This window comes from Triticum aestivum, chromosome 3B (genome assembly GCF_018294505.1).
Source record: "Triticum aestivum cultivar Chinese Spring chromosome 3B, IWGSC CS RefSeq v2.1, whole genome shotgun sequence".
NCBI classification, from domain to species: Eukaryota; Viridiplantae; Streptophyta; class Magnoliopsida; order Poales; family Poaceae; genus Triticum; species Triticum aestivum.
Window position 1 is genome coordinate 420,006,128 of NC_057801.1, and position 18,032 is coordinate 420,024,159.

The following is an 18,032-nucleotide window of genomic DNA, read 5'->3' on the forward strand; positions in this document are numbered from 1 at the left end:
ACCTTACTAATGCTCGTAGTAGCGCTTGGGCATTTGATACTAGTTCGGTTGCTCATATTTGTAACTCGAAACAGGAGCTACCGATTAAACGAAGATTGGCTAAGGACAAGGTGACGATGCACGTCGGGAATGGTTCCAAGGTCGATGTGATCGCCGTTGGCACGCTACCTCTACATCTACCTTCGGGATTAGTTTTAGACCTGAATAATTGTTATTTGGTGCCAGCGTTGAGCATGAACATTATATCTGGTAGTGCGAGATGGGGGCCACCCGATTGCATACATGAGAAAGCCGTTGGGACCCAAAAACAGAGGGCCCTCCACATATGAAAAGGAATGCCTCGCTATTCTGATGGTTGTTGAGCAATGACGTCCATACATGCACACGAAGGAGTTCCTGATTCGAACAGATCAACTTAGCCTGGTCCATCTTGACGATTAGCGTCTATTGACAGTTTGGCAGCAGAAAGCCTTTACGAAATTGCTCGGCTTACACTACAATCTGTTACAGGCAGGGAACTACCAATAGTGCTGCTGATGCTCTCTCAAGTCGCCTCCACTCTGACGAGCAACTAGCAGCTATTTCTATCTCCCAACCTGCTTGGATCAATGACATTCCAGCCAGTTATGACAACAATGAACAAGTCCAGAAAATCCGTGAACAACTACGTCTCCGTCCGGACCCCAAGGGCAGATTCATTTGGCCGAATGAGCTGCTCTACTTTCGCAACAGATTGTGGTTGGGAGGATCCACTGCTTTGCAACAGAAGGTACTGAAAGCATCCATGACAGTACAGTCGGGGCCACTCTGGCTTTCCTATAACTTATCGTCGCTTACGACGATTGTTTGCCTGGCCTAAGATGAAGTAGTGCATTAGAGACTATGTGAGAACCTGCTCCATCTACCAACAATCAAAACCAGAACGAGTCAAGTACCCAGGTCTACTCAAACCAATTCCCCTGCCAGAAGGAGCCTGGCAACTGATCACGATGGATTTTATAGATGGTCTTCCCCAGTCGGGCAAAGCAAATTGCATATTGGTGGTCGTGGATAAATTCACACGCCCATTTCCTACCACTTAATCATCCCTTCACAACGGCCGGCCAAGGTGTATCTGGATAATGTGTACAAACTGCACGGATTGCCCAAGGCTATTATTTCAGATAGGGACCCGGTCTTCACAAGAAAGCTTTGGCAGGAATTGTTCCATGTGATTGGGTCTGAACTGAATATGAGCACACCTTACCACCATAGACTGACGGGCAGATAGAATGGGTCAATCAGTGTTTGGAAATTTCTCTGTGATGTTTCATACATGCTTGTTCGGGCCGCCATAGTCAATACTTGTCACTCGCGGAATTCTGATACAATTCCAGTTATCATTCAGCATTGGATACGTCTCCTTTCCAAGCAGTGTATGGCCATGAACCGAGACACTGAGGCATTGAAGCGGCGTCTACTTGCAAAATACCAGATCTGAAAGAATGGCTCGAAGAGCGCCAGATGATCTAGATCATCTTGAAGCAACATTTGCACCGAGCAAGGCACATTATGAAGGTCCAAGCTGACAAGAAGCACACTGATCGCTTGTTCAAACCAGGGGATTCAGTCTTTGTCAAGTTGCAACCATATGTCCAAATGTTAGTGGCAAAAAAGGCTAACCATAAATTGGCATTTAGATATTTTGGACCATTTTCAGTCAAACGAGCTATCAATCCAGTGGCTTACGAGCTGAACTTGCCAAATGACTCCAAGATTCACCCTGTTTTTCATGTTTCACAACTGAAGAAAGCTTTGGCTCCAGGTACGGCTGTCTCTTCAAACTTGCCAGTTCCTTCTGACAGTTCTCTTGTTCGAGTGGAAATCTTGAACAGCCGATGGCGCCACACACCCTCCGGCCGTCGTGAGCTAATACTAGTCCGTTGGTCTGATCCTGACATTCTCGATGCCACTTGGGAGGACGCCCTTTCCCTCCACCACCGCTTTCCTCATCTACCGGCTTAGGGGCAAGCCGCAAGTCAATGAGGAGGGGATGTCAGCACACTAAGTAAGAATGGAGAGGGAAGTGGCAATAACGCTGCCGCAACAGCTGACTAGGCCACGCCAGCAGAAGGGAATGCCAAGTGGACCAATCAAGGAGAGGGGCGCGTCATCGCCAAGCCAGCCATGATCAGGCATCCCAACCGAAGATTCGTGGGCCGTGAATGGGTGAGCTCTACTTAAGCCACGCGACCCAGAGAGAAAGACATCCAAGTAGGATCAGGCAAACGGCACCGACGACCTTTCTTTTGCTTTTTCACTTTCTTCTTTTCCTCCTCTCCACGTTGTATATAAAAAAACCTACTGCTATTTGTGATTTGTATCTGAAACTGAAAATGAGATTGAGTGCCTAACACTCCCCCTTCTCCCCGCCCATCAGCTCCTTCACCACCTTGGCCACCTCCTCCCATGGCACCAGGCCGTCCTGCTCCCTTGCCTTCGGCCGCAACGCCATCCCGCTCCTCTCCTCCATCATCACCGTGTTCATCCTCCGCTCCGCGAATAGCGGCCACGCTACCATCGGCACGCCGAACGCCACGCTCTCCGGCGTCGAGTTCCACCCGCAGTGTGACACGAGACCTCCCATGGCGTGGTGGTTCAGGATCTCCACCTGCGGGGCCCGGAGCGGCACGGCGAGCCCTATGCTAGTTCCGCTCGTACTCTCCACGAACCCTTTTGGTAGGTAGCTCAAAGGGTCCTCGCCGTCATTCTCCGACGACCCGCCGAGGTACCCCGCACTATTATCCTTGTCGCTGGGTAAACGCACCACCCACAGGAACCTGTGCCCGCTCGCCTCCAGCCCGGCTGCCAGCTCGGCGGTCTGCTCCATAGACAGCGAGCCGCCGCTGCCGAAGCAAACATACATTACCAACCCGGCGGGGTGGCCCTCTAGCCAGCGTAAGCAAGCGTGGTCGGCAAACTTGTCGAAGCACTACTGGGAAAAGGGACCCACTGGGTAAACTGGAGGATACACACCTTTGTCGGATAACTCGTGGAACGCGCGTATGGTCTCCATCTCCATGCCGTCGAACATGTTGACGATGAAGCTGTCGGCAAGGAGAGGTATTGGCACCCCAGATCCACGATGAGGGGGTACACCGGATTGGCGCGGTCCTGGATGGGATCGACAGATTGGCGCCGCGCAGTGGCACGCACCCCGGGAGGAGGTCGTGGTACTCGCAGGTGGTGGTCCTGTCCTGCTCGAGGAGGTGGAGCAGCGAGCGACAAACATGCGGTTGGTACTGAAGATGACATAGCACGGGATACCGAGCTTGGCTATGACCTCGAGCCCCCATGGGAAGAGCACGTCTACCAAGAAGGCGGCTGTCGGTGTACTAGAGTAGGGGTACCCTAGTATCCCGAACTTGTGCACGGGCAGTCGCAGCACCCCGCGGCAAGGCTTGCCGGGTGACCACCAAGGACCTCCGTGGTTCCTTTGGAGCCATTCAAGAACAAAGTGTTTAAGCCAAGGAGACAAGACCCCGGCAAGAGGAGCTTGCCGGGAAGGCCAACCAAGGCATTTCAAGGAACTTGCCGCGACGCGCCTCGCGCCCCGGCAAGGCCCGGTGAGCAACAAGCTTCCGGGCGCGACAAGGCAAAGATCGCGGCAAGGCGCTTGCCGCAGCAGGCTACCACTCTGTACCCACGCTCCAGCACATCCACCAACGTGTCGCCCTGGGGCCGTTCCAGGCGCACGTGGCAAAAGGCTGTGCAGCCAGCTGTGCGAGGTGGCAAGCGGCGCTGAGAAGATTACCATCGTGGCAAGCGGTGGCGCCCCTAACGGTCACTTTTCTGCACTGTTTGGGCGACGCAGACGGGCATTTAATGCCTTTGTCCCCTACCGTCAGGGTTAGGTATGATACACTGTACAAGTAGGTGTACCAACCGCACCTCTTTTCCATTTTTACCCTTGCATGCGTTGCCACCTGTCGGTGACCCCTTGAGCATATAAAAGGAGGCCCATGCGCAACGTAGGGGGGGTTCGAAACCAGAAAGCACTCACGCTCGGTCTCGTTAGCAGCTGAGGTGTACTGTAGCACTCCGCGCTCCCGAGCAAGAACGCAATACAATCAGACAAGCAGCAGTAGGAGTATTATCTCTCTGGAGAGCTTCGAAGCTGGGTAAATCGCTCGTGTGCTTCGCCTCGATCTGCTCTTCGTGCGATCTCTGCTCCCCGCCAAACTGAAAGGGGCCCGGTCCGCCGGCCCCATAGGTGTCCGTGTTCTCCCACGACATCTATGGCGCGCCAGGTAGGGGGCGTCGAGGTTGTGTGAACCTGATCCGGCGTTCACGCAAGCTAGCTCTTCATCATCTTCATCGACATGCCACCGAAGAAGATGGCTTCGGAGGTGGCTGCTCCGTCCACATCGATCCCACCACCACCGGAGCAAACGGGTGGTGGGGTAGACGCCGGCGGAAGAGCGGGCGTCGACGAGGGAGCCCACGGTGCGGCCAGGTCCAAGGACAAGGCTGCGCAGACCTCGGCGTCCGTGCATGCACCGCGCCCATCCCAGGAGGCGCGGGACCGACAGCGTCATGGTACTCGCGGTACCATACGTTCGTTGGATCAAGATCGAGCTGGTGGATCTCGGGGCGCTCAAGACCAGCATGCACGCCAACATGCTGGCACGAGCAAGACACGGTCGCCAGGACGGGATGCTGCTCCTTCCAATCCAGTTGTAAGTCCGAGCATATCCCGCTCCTCGCACCGTTCGCCGCCGCCACTGAAGACTCCAGAAGAAGCGTTGGCCCGAGCTCAACTGCTCCTGGATTACCCTCCAACGGCGGACAAGATCGACGATTGGAGGGCCACCATTCAGAGTCTCATCGGCTTCGCCAACGGCGACACCCCATGGCAACCGAGTACATCGAAGCCGCGGCAAGATTGCCAGGCGCGAGCCGATGGCGACAAGACCGATGGGGGTGCAACCACCGTGCACTCTCCACCCCGAAGGCCAAGATCACCGACTCGCCGGGTCAACCTCGACACTGATTCCACCGCGTCATCTGACCCTCGAGCTCGTCGCGATCAGCGCCAAGTTCTTCAGGAACGGCAGCAAGAAGACGCTCGTACTCGCATCGAGCGCCGAAGAGAAGCGCGGTGTCAATCCGACCAGCGCGCTGGGCCAGCTGTCGACATGCATGCGCTAGGGGAACCAGGCGACTTGCCGTACGCGGTAGGTTGCCCTGCGTTCACTTGTGAGCTGCGGCAAGTCCAGTGGCCCAGCACGAAGAATTTCAAGCCAGACGTACCAGAGAAGTACGACGGCAAGACGCATCCGTCGGAGTTCCTCAGCATCTACACCATCGCGGTGCAAGCTGCCGGGGGACGGGACGACAAGATCCTTGCCAATTACTTCCCGCTGGTGCTCAAGCCCAACGTTAGATCCTGGCTCATGCACTTGCCGGACAACTCCATATCCTCATGGGCAGATCTATGTCATCAGTTTGTCGGCGCCTTTACAGGCGGCCACAAACCTCATGGCCAAGAGAGCGACCTTCATATACTCATCCAGAAGGAAGGAGAGTCCCTGCACAAGTACACTCAGAGATTCAGCCGTGTACAGCACAACATCCCAGATGTCCACCCTGCCGCGGTCATCAGCGCGTTCCATTAGAACGTGCGTAACCGCAGGATGCGGGAGGAGATGGCGATGTGCAAGATCAGAGACGTCAGTGAGCTATATGCCCTGGCCGACAAGTGTGCACGTGCTGAGGAAGGGAGGAGACTCCCCGGAGAGAATGCAGGAGCAGGAGGATCTGACAGCGAGGATGCCGCCCCGGCAAAGAGAAACCGACAGCAGAACAACAGGAAGAGGAAAGGCAAAGACGTGCTAGTTGTTGAGCAGTCCGGCAACGGAGGTGGCGCCGAGAAAGCCAAAGCTGGTACCCTCGGCGAGGCTGTGGCGGTCGCCGACAAGCAGGGCAGCACCGACAAGCAGTATTGCAAGATCCACCGCACCAAGGGCCATGACCTCCATAGCTGCAAGAAGGTCGAGCAGCTTGTCGAGCAGCAGAAGGCTGAGTACGAGCGACGCGACAAGGAGAAAGCCCAAGAAGGTGCTGGAGGATCCGGCAAGAAACGTCCCGACCGAGGAGGACGCCGCGGCAAGGCCAAGCAGCGGCAAGGAGACAGGCCTCCCCACGGCCGCGACAAGGATGAAGATGACGACGAAGATGAAGATATGGATGATGACGAGGCCGATGAGCAGGAGTTTCAGAAAGCCAAAGAGGTCCTGTGCGTTGACGGCGGTGCTTCTCTACGTACTTCACACCGCCAGCTCAAGCAGTGGGTGCGAGAAGTCAATGCGGCAGAACCACCCGTCGAGTCACGCAAGCCTCTGAAATGGTCCGGCACGCCTATCATCTTTGATATTGAGGACCACCCTGATCGCATAACTGCGGTCGGGTGCTTGCCGATGTTGGTTTCACCAACTATCCACAACCTCAAGGTCACTAAGATGCTAGTTGACGGCGGGGCCGGCTTGAACCTGATCTCCTCCGCGGTACTTTAGAAACTCCAGATCCCTAACAGCAAGCTCGAAGAGACCGGCACATTCCAAGGAATCAATCCGGGAAGGAGCAAGCCGAAGGGAAAGATCACGTTGCCGGTGACATTTGGCAGCGAACTGAACTTCAGGACTGAGAGGGTCACTTTTGACGTTGCTGACTTTCCATTGCCTTACAATGGGATACTCAGCCGTCCAGCACTCGCCAAATTCATGGCGGCCTCTCACTATGCATACAACGTGCTGAAGATGCCCGGCCCGATAAGTGTCATCTCTGTCCCTGGCGACAAGAAGGATGCCCTTATCTGCGCCGACAAGATCTACCGGGAAGCAGCAGCCGCAACAGAACGCAAGTCACTTGCCGCTGAAGCTCCCGGGGGGAAGAAGAAGGCCAAGTCCGGCAAGAGTTCTGATGCCCACTCCGGCAAGCGCACCTCTTCGGAGTGCTGCGCTACCGTCGAGGACGCACCATCGAGCTCCACCGGCAAGTGCAAGAAGACAAAGGCAGCTCCACCAGAGACCAAGAAGGTGTCCGCCAAGGAGGACGGCACTGGTGGTACCTTCACCATCAGTGCCACGCTCGACCCTAAATAGGAAAGCGCGCTCGTTGCTTTCCTGCGGGCAAATGTCGATGTGTTTGCATGGAAACCGTCTGACATCCCCGGTGTTCCCAGGAAAGTAATCGAGCACCATCTTGTCGTCTGTCCTCATGCGCGGCCCGTCAAGCAGAAAGTCAGGAAATAAGCAGTGGAGCGCCAAGAATTCATTGCAGAAGAAATCAAGAAGTTGGAAGCAGCAGGCCTTGTCAGAGGAGTGCTCCATCCTACGTGGTTGGCCAATCCTGTAGTCGTGCGCAAGGCAAACGGGAAATGGAGGCTTTGTATCGACTTTACCGATGTTAATAAAGCTTGTCCCAAAGACCCATTTCCCTTGCCGCGCATTGACCAGATTGTTGACTCCACGGCCGGATGTGACCTGCTTTCATTTCTTGACGCATACTCAGGATACCATCAGATCTTCATGGCAGAAGAGGATGAGGAGAAGACCGCATTCATCACTCCATGTGGCACATACTGTTTCGTACGAATGCCTTTCGGTTTGAAGAATGCTGGTTCAACATTTGCAAGGGTAGTCCATGACGCTTTTGAGCCACAAATACACAGAAATGTGGAAGCCTACATGGATGACATAGTGGTCAAGAGCAAGGACAAAGCAACTCTAATTCAAGATTTAGATGAAACTTTTGCAAATCTGCGCAAGATCAACCTCAAGCTTAACCCCGAGAAGTGTGTGTTTGGAGTCCCCTCCGGCAAGCTTCTCGGGTTCTTTGTGTCTCAGCGGGGAATTGAAGCCAATCCCGACAAGATCAAGGCCATTGAGCAGATTGAAGCACCAAAGCGCGTCAAGGATGTACGAAGACTTGCCGGTTGCGTGGCTGCTCTCAGCAGGTTTATATCTAAGTCTGCTGAGCGCGCCCTGCCATTTTTCAAAATATTGAAAAAGGCAGGTCCAATGAAATGGACTCCGGAAGCGGAGGCTGCGCTGCAGGACTTGAAGAGATACCTGTCCTCCACTCCAACACTTGTCGCACCTAAGCCACAAGAGAAGTTGCTGCTGTATATAGCGGCAACCAATCAAGTGGTTAGTGCTGCGTTAGTGGCGGAGAGGGAGGCGGATGATGAGCCAGCAACCACGGCAGATGCATCCAGCGACAAGCAGGGGGCTTCGCCGACAAGCTCTGGTCCCGACAAGGATGGATCTGCGCAGGCGCATGAGGAGATGCAGAAGAAAATGGTGCAGCGCCCAGTTTACTTTGTCAGTTCCCTTCTGCAGGGGGCTAGGTCGAGGTACTCTGGTGTGCAGAAATTGCTTTTCGGCCTTCTCATGGCCTCGAGAAAGCTGCGCCATTACTTCCAAGCACATGAGATCACAGTTGTCACTCGTTTTCCGCTGAAGAGGATACTGCAGAATCCAGAAGCAACAGGCAGGATTGTCGAGTGGGCACTGGAACTGTCAAGCTTTGGCCTCAAGTTTGAGAGCACTTCAACTATCCAAAGCAGAGCATTGGCAGAATTCATAGCAGAGTGGACGCCAACACCAGATGAAGAAATTCCAGAAACGAGCATCCCCGTCAAGGAAGCAAGCAAAGAGTGGCTCATGTACTTTGATGGTGCCTTTTCGCTGCAAGGCGCCGGTGCGGGCGTGCTGCTTGTCGCGCCCACCGGAGAGCACCTCAAGTACGTAGTCCAGATGCACTTTCCCAAGGAGCAAGCAACGAACAATACTGCAGAGTATGAAGGTTTGCTTGCCGGTCTCAGGATCGCGGCAGACCTTGGGATCAAGAAGCTCATTGTCAGGGGTGACTCGCAGCTTGTCGTCCGCCAAGTGAACAAGAATTATCAGAGTCCGTTGATGGAAGCTTACGTTGATGAAGTGAGAAAGTTAGAAGAGCACTTTGACGGCCTACAGATGGAACATGTCCCAAGAGCTCAGAACGACATTGCCGATGGCCTGTCAAAGTGCGCCGCACTTAAGTTACCTGTGGAACCAGGGATCTTTGTGCTCAAACTGACTCAACCGTCTGTGACGCCATCAACTGGACAGAGCAAGAAGAGGAAGTTGATTTTTGGTGACTATTTTCCGGCAGAGCTCCCCGAAGCCGCCGCCAAGAAGGTCCCCAAGATCAACACCAAAGGTGCTGAGGAGCAGTCTGCTCCAGCAAGCCCTAGGGTTTGTTCCGTTGAAGCAGACGCTCCCGACAAGTTTTGCTCCGGCAAGCTTGCCGGGGAACATCAAGCTCCGGCTGAACCACAGGATCTCGCCATAGAAGCGGATGTTCCCGCAGCAGCATATGTGCCTTTAGTCCTTATTGTCGAGCCGCAAGCTCCAGCATGGGCACAGCAGATTGTCTGTTTCCTTCAGACAGGAGAACTTCCCGAAGAGCAAGAAGAAGCGGAAAGAGTAGCCCGGCAGTCAAGTATATACCAGTTTGTCGACAGCATACTGTACAGAAGGAGATTCAACGGTGTGAAATTGAAGTGTATTCCCCGGGAAGACGGACAAAATTTGTTGGCGGAGATACATGGAGGCATATGTGGTCACCACATTGGCGCAAGAGCACTTGCCGGCAAAGCATTCCGGCAAGGTTTCTTTTGGCCGACAGCCCTCCAGGATGCAACTGCACAAGTAACCAAGTGTGAAGCGTGCCAGTTCCATTCCAAGCAGATACACCAGCCAGCTCAAGCTCTCAAGACGATCCCTTTATCCTGGCCATTTTCGGTCTGGGGGCTCGACATCCTCGGCCCCTTTCCCCGAGCTGTCGGGGGCTTTGAGTACTTGTACGTTGCAATCGACAAGTTCACAAAGTGGCCGGAAGTGGAAGCAGTGAGGAAGGTGACAGCACAGTCAGCAGTCAAGTTCTTCAGGTCGATTGTTTGCCGTTTCGGGATCCCTAACAGGATCATCACCGACAACGGCACGCAATTCACGAGCCGCACCTTCATGCAGTACGTCCAAGATCTTGGCGCCAAGGTCTGCTTCGCTTCTGTTGCTCATCCGAGAAGCAACGGTCAAGCGGAGAGGGCAAATGCTGAAGTGCTGCGCGGGCTCAAGACCAGGACTTTCGACAGGCTGCACAAGTGCGGAAAGAACTGGATTGAGGAGCTGCCGGTGGTTCTTTGGTCGATCAGGACGACGCCAAATCGAGCCACTGGCCAGACACCTTTCGCTCTCGTCTATGGAGCAGAGGCAGTTCTCCCCACGGAACTCGTATACGGGTCGCCTCGAGTGCTCGCTTATGATGAGCTCGAGCAGGAACAGCTGCGACAAGATGACGCGCTGCTCCTTGAGGAAGACCGTCTTCAGGCTGCTGTACGAGCTGCTCGATACCAGCAAGCTTTGCGCCGCTACCATAGCCGCAAAGTTAATGCCAGAAGTCTCGAGGAAGGCGACCTTGTTCTTCGGCGCGTTCAGTCCGCCAAGAATTCCAACAAGTTGACGCCGAAGTGGGAAGGCCCTTACCGGGTGAAACGAGTCACTAGGCCCGGCGCTGTCCGCCTTGAGACCGAAGATGGCTTTTCGGTGAGCAACTCCTGGAACATTGAGCATCTTCGTAAGTTTTACCCGTAAGGCGCGGTTGCCGGAACCTGTTCCGGCAACCACCTTTTGTACAAGTCTTGTCGCTGTTGCATGTAATCCTTTGTACAAAGCCGGGCGAAGACCCCGTGCATAAATAAAGCTCATATGCTCCGCACATCTTGTCAATTTCATGCTTTTTATTTTTTGCATGTGTTATCTGACACTTTGTGCAGCACCTACCCCCGGTAAGCAATAACGAGCCGTAATGCTCCATAATGTTATTTTCTCTTCTTTCTTTTTCTCAAAGAAAGGGAAGGTTCCCTCGCCCACAAGTTTGCCGGGGGGAAAGGAGAAGATAATGGTGTGGACCAGGCATCGTTCAAGAAAGTTTCGCCTTACCGGGAAGCAAACGACAGAAAAGCTAAGTTGCCAAAGTTTGAGCAATCAGTTTTAAAATTTTGAGTTATCTTCCTTGAACGACCGTGCTTTGTATGGAAAACCTGTGCGCGGAGGAACCAACTCGTAGCTAGTTGCGCCCTTACTTTGTTTCGAGTCCGCTCAACAATTTAAGTGTGCTGCGACTAGTTGCGACAAGGTTTCTTGTCGGTAGCGGCACCGCCAGCAGGCTGCTGACATTCCGCACTCAGCGCTCGCGGCTAAGGTGCCTGCGCCGGCAAGTTCCCTAAAAGCGTAGGGCAAAAACATACAAAGGAAAGAATCAAGTAAAGGAAATAACATAGCAGTCGATACCCAAAATAAAGTTATATTACAAGATAACTTGTCGCAGCTCTAATAGATTGTTCCCGTAACATGACCAACAGCGACAAGAAAAGGAGGGAACGGGCGGCCTAATCTACGCGATCACCATCAACCCTCTTGACCTCATTCACCTTGTCCACAATGGGTGCGACAAGGGCCTTGAGCGCTTCCAGATCAGCATCCGCCGGCAGCTTCTTGAGGATGTTGGTGAGGTTGAGGCCTGTGTTGCGGAAGGCCACCTTCACCAACACCTTTTGCAGAACTCTTGCGCAGATCGTGCGCGACTCGTCGGCCAGCTGCTTTGGGATCCTTTCCCAGAGTCGCTGGAGGGCCGTCGCCACGCCTTTGAAGAACAGAGTGAGCTTGGCACTAGGTTGGAGGTTCTCATCGGAGGAGTACCCGAAATCCTCCATCCCCAGCTGCGCCAGCTCACTGTCGATGACTGCGGCGATGTTCACGAGGCCTTCCGTCCAGAGCTCCACCGTCTCCCTAAAAATGTTCTGGGTTTCGGCGGCCCTCGTCAGCAGCACTTCGTTGGCCTTGATCTCCTCTTTTAAGGCCACCTCCCGCTCCTTGGCGCCATCCAGCGTCTGGGTCAAAGTAGCCAGCTTCAACTCAAGATCAGCGTTGGAGTCCTTGGTGGCGCTCAGCTCCTTGCCCTTCTCGACGAGACGACCCTGCAGCTCGCCGTGAGCGTCGGCGTCCTTCTCGCGCTCACGCTTGAGTGCGGCAAGCTCTTCACCGCTCGCCTTGAGATCAGCCTCCAACTGCGCCACCTTCGTCTCCAGCTCCTTCTTGGCGACCTCGGCAGCTGCGGCCGTGTCCTTTGCTTCCTTGAGAGCCCCGCCAAATGTTTGCTCGCGCGCGGCGAGCTCCTCCTCGTGGCTGTCAAGATTAACCTTCCGCTGCGCCAACTCGCCTTCCTGCGCAAACAACTCCTCTGCGGCAAGCCGCTGTTGCTCTACGGCTTCGGCCTTCTCGAGGAGGAAAGCTTTCCGCTCCTCGGCGAGTTGCTCCCGCTCCTCTGCCAAAGGCCGGAGAGCTTCCTGGTTGCGACTCTAGAGCTCCTCCGCACGCTTCTCGATGTCTACTCCCGCCTGTGCGACAAGCGCTTCCCGGGATTCCACCTTGGCTTGTCGGGCGCGGTAGAGCGACACCAGCTTCCGCAGCAGCTGCTCCTCCTCAGACTCACCACTGCTGCTTCTCGGCGCGTCAACCAGCGTCAGCCCGGCGGAGGCAAGCACCTCTCCATCAAAAGCTTCTCCTTTGACCGGCGCCATGGAGCTTGATGCCCAGGGGAGCTTGATGAAGACGCCATCGCCGGCCTTCAAGTAGGCGCCGGGCTGGGGCTCCTCGGAGCCTGGCGCTGCGCCGACGGCGGAGGGATCGGCGGTCGGTGTAGCACCTTGCGCTCCTGCGGCCTCAGGATCGTCAGTGCAATCGCCGGACCCCTCGCCAGCTCCTGCGGCAGCAGCCTTGGCGGCCTCTTCGCCGGCAGGATCATCGGCGCCAGCTTCCTCCTCAGTGGCGGCGGCGTCGTTGGTGTTACCGCGCGCGTTCTCCTCGATGGTGGCCTCGGTCTCCATCGGCTCCGTGGAAGATGGATCTGACGGCCGGGAAAAGAGAGAAAAAGTCAAGCAAATATCCAAAAAGAAGATCGGAAGAAGAAGAACACAAGGGAAGTTTTCAAGCAAGAAAGGTTACATGTACTGGGCTCCATAGTCATGGGCTCCACCACCTGAGGGTCGCTGGTGCTGTCCCTTGCCGGAGAACCGCCCCTTGCCGGAGAACTGTCCCTTGCCGGAGACTTCTCCCTTGCCGGAGAACGCTCCCTTGCCGGGGAATCCTCCCTTGGCGGTGTAGTCAAAGCAGATAGCATCTCGGGGGCGGCTTCCGGATGCTCCTGGTGAGGCTGCTCTGCTCCTACACAAACCAAGAATCAGATATCAGCAAAGAAAGAACACCCATGCGCGCCTAACAGCGAGAGGTAAACTGTATACTTACGCTGGGGGCTGCGCTGGGGGCTGCTTTGGAGAATGATTGCCGGGTCCGGCAAGGTGGTCTCGGGCGCGCCCCCTGCTGTCGCGGTGGGCTCACCCTCGACGACAATCACCGGAGCCTTGGCCCTCTTCGCCGCTCTCTGGGCCAGGGTCCTGAAAAGGAATGAGTTCAGAGTAAAGCAAATCAGATACAAGACAAAAACAGCAAGAATTGAAGAACTACAAGTACGAGCAGAGAATCTTACTCTTCTTCTTCCTCGTCGGAGCTGAGTGCGGAGAGGTCGAAGTCCGGCCCACCTTCGGCGCGACGAGACGGAGGAGTAGGTTCCCTTGGCCGCTTGGCGGGGGCAGCGGCGGTGGTCCGGGACGACCCCGCTCCAGTTGCCGCAGCGGCGTGAGGCGCTCCCGCGGCAACAGTGCTTGTCGCGGTGGAGCGTGTCGCGCGGCGCGACGGCTGCTGACTCGTCTGCCGCCCTGCTACATCCCCGGCCCTGCGGAGACGCCTTCTTGGTGGAGCTGGGGGCTGCGCTAGGGGCTCCGCTTGCGGCAAGCTGCCTGGAGATGGCGGGCCGCTCGCACCCTCGGCGGGTTCGCTCGACTCGGCGTCAGGCCCGGCAAGCTCTTCCTCGCCGTCAAGCCACTCTCGCTCGGCAAGGCTTGCCGCCTTTGCTGCCTCTGCCTCCTCCATGGTGAACCCAAACTCGCCCGCGGCAGCGGTTGCCGCCGCCTCTTTCGCCCTGGTGGCGATGCACTGCATCTCCGCGTCAGTGGTGTCGCGGGTGAGGCTCTTCTGTTCGTCGGAGTGGACCGCCACCTCCACCAAGCCGTCAAAGAACGCCTACACGACGTCGTCTGCAGGCTCCTGCCTAGTGGGAACAATTCCATGCGAGTCGCACAACCGCATCATTGCACGGATGCGGTCGAGCGAGGAATTGTTGCACAGCGGAACGACACCCGCCGGCAACCTGAACCATTCAGGATGCTGAGGGTCGTGCTTGAACAGCTCCTTGAGCATCACGTCCAGTTCCAGGACAGTGAAATTGAAGTTGAGGCCCGGGCGCAGCCTCATGATATCCGCCGGACCCCCGAACTCCCAGGCGGGCCTCCTCCTCTCTTGCAGGGGGTGATGCGGCGGCAAAGAAAATCTGCACCAACGGCGCCTACAGTGAGCCCGGCAAGCCTTAGGCGCAGAATCCGGGTGACGGCGATCTTCAGCCTATCGTCTTCCGGGGCCATACTGCTCCAATCGCCGCCGCGCACTACTCGGGCTTGGCGCTGGGCGGTGAATGGCTGCGGGTTCTCCTCGATGATCCAGCACCAGTCTGCTCTCCACTCCTCCCATTTGCTGCGGAACTCCCCCTCCAGATAAGCTTCCTTCTTGCCGGCCCTCGAGATCCAGGCAATCCCGCCGGATAGAGGCTCTCCTCTCTCGACCCGGGGCATAAAGAAGTGGCGGAAAAGAGCTACGTTTGGGTGGACTTCGACAAAGTTTTCGCAGAGATGTGCAAAAACTGCCATGGTCAGAACAGCATTGGGGGTGAAGTCAAGGAGGTGGAACCCGTAGGTGTTCATGATATCGCAGAAGAATTCAGAGAAGGGCGGGCAGAGCCCGCAGTAGAAGAACAACATGAAGAAGGGATATCCGTTCGGAGCCCGTTTAAAAGCGGCGGCGGAGAGTACCTTCGTGCGCGGATGCGCTCGCGTCTCCGTCGACCAGAAGAGGTAGTACCACTCCCTCAGCTCCTTCGCGGCGAGCTAAGGGGGGAAAGTTGCCCGCTCCTTTCGCAGCGCCTCGAGCCGCAGCGCCTCGGCCGACTTCACAGCCTTCCCGGCTTTCGGAGCCATGGCGGAGGTGGTGGGGGAGATCGAAGGCGTTGGTGGCGACGGCGGCGATGGGGGGCGGAGTGCTTCTCTCTTTCTGCTCTGGGAAGGAAGGGGGGAGCGGCGGAGATTTCTGAGGTTGGAACAGCAACTGGCTAGATGGGGGAACTACCCCTGTTTCCCCTGCTTATAAAGAGGGAGGAGGCGAACCTTACGCTTTTTCTGAATAAAGAACCACCCACGATCTCTCCCACGACGCCGCATTCGACGCGTGCCGTTAAGGGAGGGCGCGGTGGATACGGAGTAAGATACGGCGTGGCCCAGGCCGCGCGTGCCCGTGCCCTGTTTTGGGCCTGGTCCAACAGCGCTCGGCACCGTGTGTGGCCCAGGCCCGGGGGCTCCTGTCGGTGTACTAGAGTAGGGGTACCCTAGTATCCCGAACTTGTGCACGGGCAGTCGCAGCACCCCGCGGCAAGGCTTGCCGGGTGACCGCCAAGGACCTCCGTGGTTCCTTTGGAGCCATTCAAGAACAAAGTGTTTAAGCCAAGGAGACAAGACCCCGGCAAGAGGAGCTTGCCGGGAAGGCCAACCAAGGCATTTCAAGGAACTTGCCATGACGCGCCTCGCGCCCCGGCAAGGCCCGGTGAGTGACAAGCTTCCGGGCGCGACAAGACAACGATCGCGTCAAGGCGCTTGCCGTGGCAAGCTACCACTCTGTACCCACGCTCCAGCGCATCCACCAATGTGTCGCCCTGGGGCCGTTCCAGGCGCACGTGGCAAAAGGCTGTGCAGCCAGCGGTGCGAGGTGGCAAGCGGCGCTGACAAGATTACCATCATGGCAAGCGGTGGCGCCCCTAACGGTCACTTTTCTGCACTGTTTGGGCGACGCAGACGGGCATTTAATGCCTTTGTCCCCTGCCGTCAGGGTTAGGTATGATACACTGTACAAGTAGGTGTACCAACCGCACCTCTTTTCCATTTTTACCCTTGCATGCGTTGCCACCTGTCGGTGACCCCTTGAGCATATAAAAGGAGGCCCATGCGCAACGTAGGGGGGGGCGGGTTCGAAACCAGAAAGCACTCACGCTTGGTCTTGTTAGCAGCTGAGGTGTACTGTAGCACTCCGCGCTCCCGAGCAAGAACGCAATACAATCAGACAAGCAGCAGTAGGAGTATTATCTCTCCGGAGAGCTCCGAAGCTGGGTAAATCGCTCGTGTGCTTCGCCTCGATCTGCTCTTCATGCGATCTCCGCTCCCCACCGAACCGAAATGGGCCCGGTCCACCGGCCCCATAGGTGTCCGTGTTCTCCCACGACAGCGGCGAGACCCGCGGGGGAGTCGCGGAGGTGGAGCAGGAGGTCGCGCAAGTGAGGCAAGGCGTAGCGGACGGCGGTGATGAGGCGGATCCCGATGCGGGTGTCGCCCGGGAGGTCGTCAGTGGGCACCTCAGGGAGCGCGGAGGTGGTGACGGACGAGGCTAGGGAGGTGAGAATGGAGGAGTGTTGGGTGGGCAAGGAGTCGTTGGTATAGGTGACTATCATGGCAGTGAAGCCGTGGTCCGTGGCGAGGCGCCTCGCGAGGTCGGCCACTGTGTGGACGTGCCTAGCCCCGGGGCTCATCAGAAGGACTATATGCGGGGCTGCCATGATCCACAGAGGTGAGAGGTGTATCTATGCTCGTCCTATCGTTGTGCCCTTTACATGCATGTGAAAGCACAAGTGCTCCCTAGGTGTTTTTGGTAATTAATGTCAACGTATCTCTTGTTGGACTGACACTTTTATCTAGCATGTTTCAGATAAGTTCAACAATGGAGTGGCATGGACTAAAGGATGTGGGAACTCCTTCAAGATGCTAAGGACAAAGGATTGGCTCAAGCTTAAAGCTCAAGACTCTTCATTTTACATTTTAGTGATCCAAGATCACATTGAGTCTATAGGAAAGGCCAATACTATCAAGAAGGGATGAGGTGTTGCTTAATGAGTTTCTTGCTCCACAGTGCTTAGTGATATGCTCCAAAGCCCTCAACTACTTTCCCACTTCCACACATTTGTCCTAAACCTAAAGTCAAACTCGGCCCCACCGATTCTTTCTATCCGGCGCCACCGAGTTCAAATGTCTTAGCCACTGCCACAAACCACTAGGCAAATCGGTCTCACCGATAGGGGTCTCGGTCTCACCGAGATGGAATTGTAATCTCTCTGTGTATGTCCATTACCAAAATCGGTCCAACCGAGTTTGAGCAATTGGTACTACCGAGATTACAATGCAAACTTCCTGGTTGACTCATTACCAAAATCGGTCCTACCGAGTTTGTATAATCGGTCCAACCGAGTTTGCCTGACCAACTCTCTGGAAAACTTATTACCTAAATCGGTCCTACCGAGTTTGTGTAATCGGTCTCACCGAGATTACGTTATGCCCTAACCCTAACCATATCAGTCCTACCGAGTTCCATATTGGTCCCACTGAAAATCCTAACGGTCACTAGATTTGCTAAATCGGTCCGACCGAGTTTGTTGATTCGGTCCCACCGAGTTTGGTAGATTGTGTGTAACGGTTAGATTTTGTGTGGAGGCTATATATACCCCTCCACCTCCTCTTTATTCGTGGAGAGAGCCATCAGAACGAACCTACACTTCCAGCATACATTTTCTGAGAGAGAACTACCTACTGATGTGTTGAGGCCAAGATATTCCATTCCTACCATATGAATCTTGATCTCTAGCCTTCCTCAAGTTGCTTTCCACTCAAATCTTCTTTCCACCAGATCCAAATCCCATGAGAGAGAGTTGAGTGTTGGGGAGACTATCATTTGAAGCACAAGAGC

The 18,032-nt window shown here is 55.6% G+C and overlaps 1 pseudogene; it reads right to left on the reverse strand.

Annotated features, from left to right (window-relative positions):
• Window positions 1–2,389: 2,389 nt before the first annotated feature.
• LOC123067521 (hydroquinone glucosyltransferase-like) lies at window positions 2,390–16,851 on the reverse strand (annotated as a pseudogene).
• Between the last annotated feature and the right edge of the window lie 1,181 nt (window positions 16,852–18,032).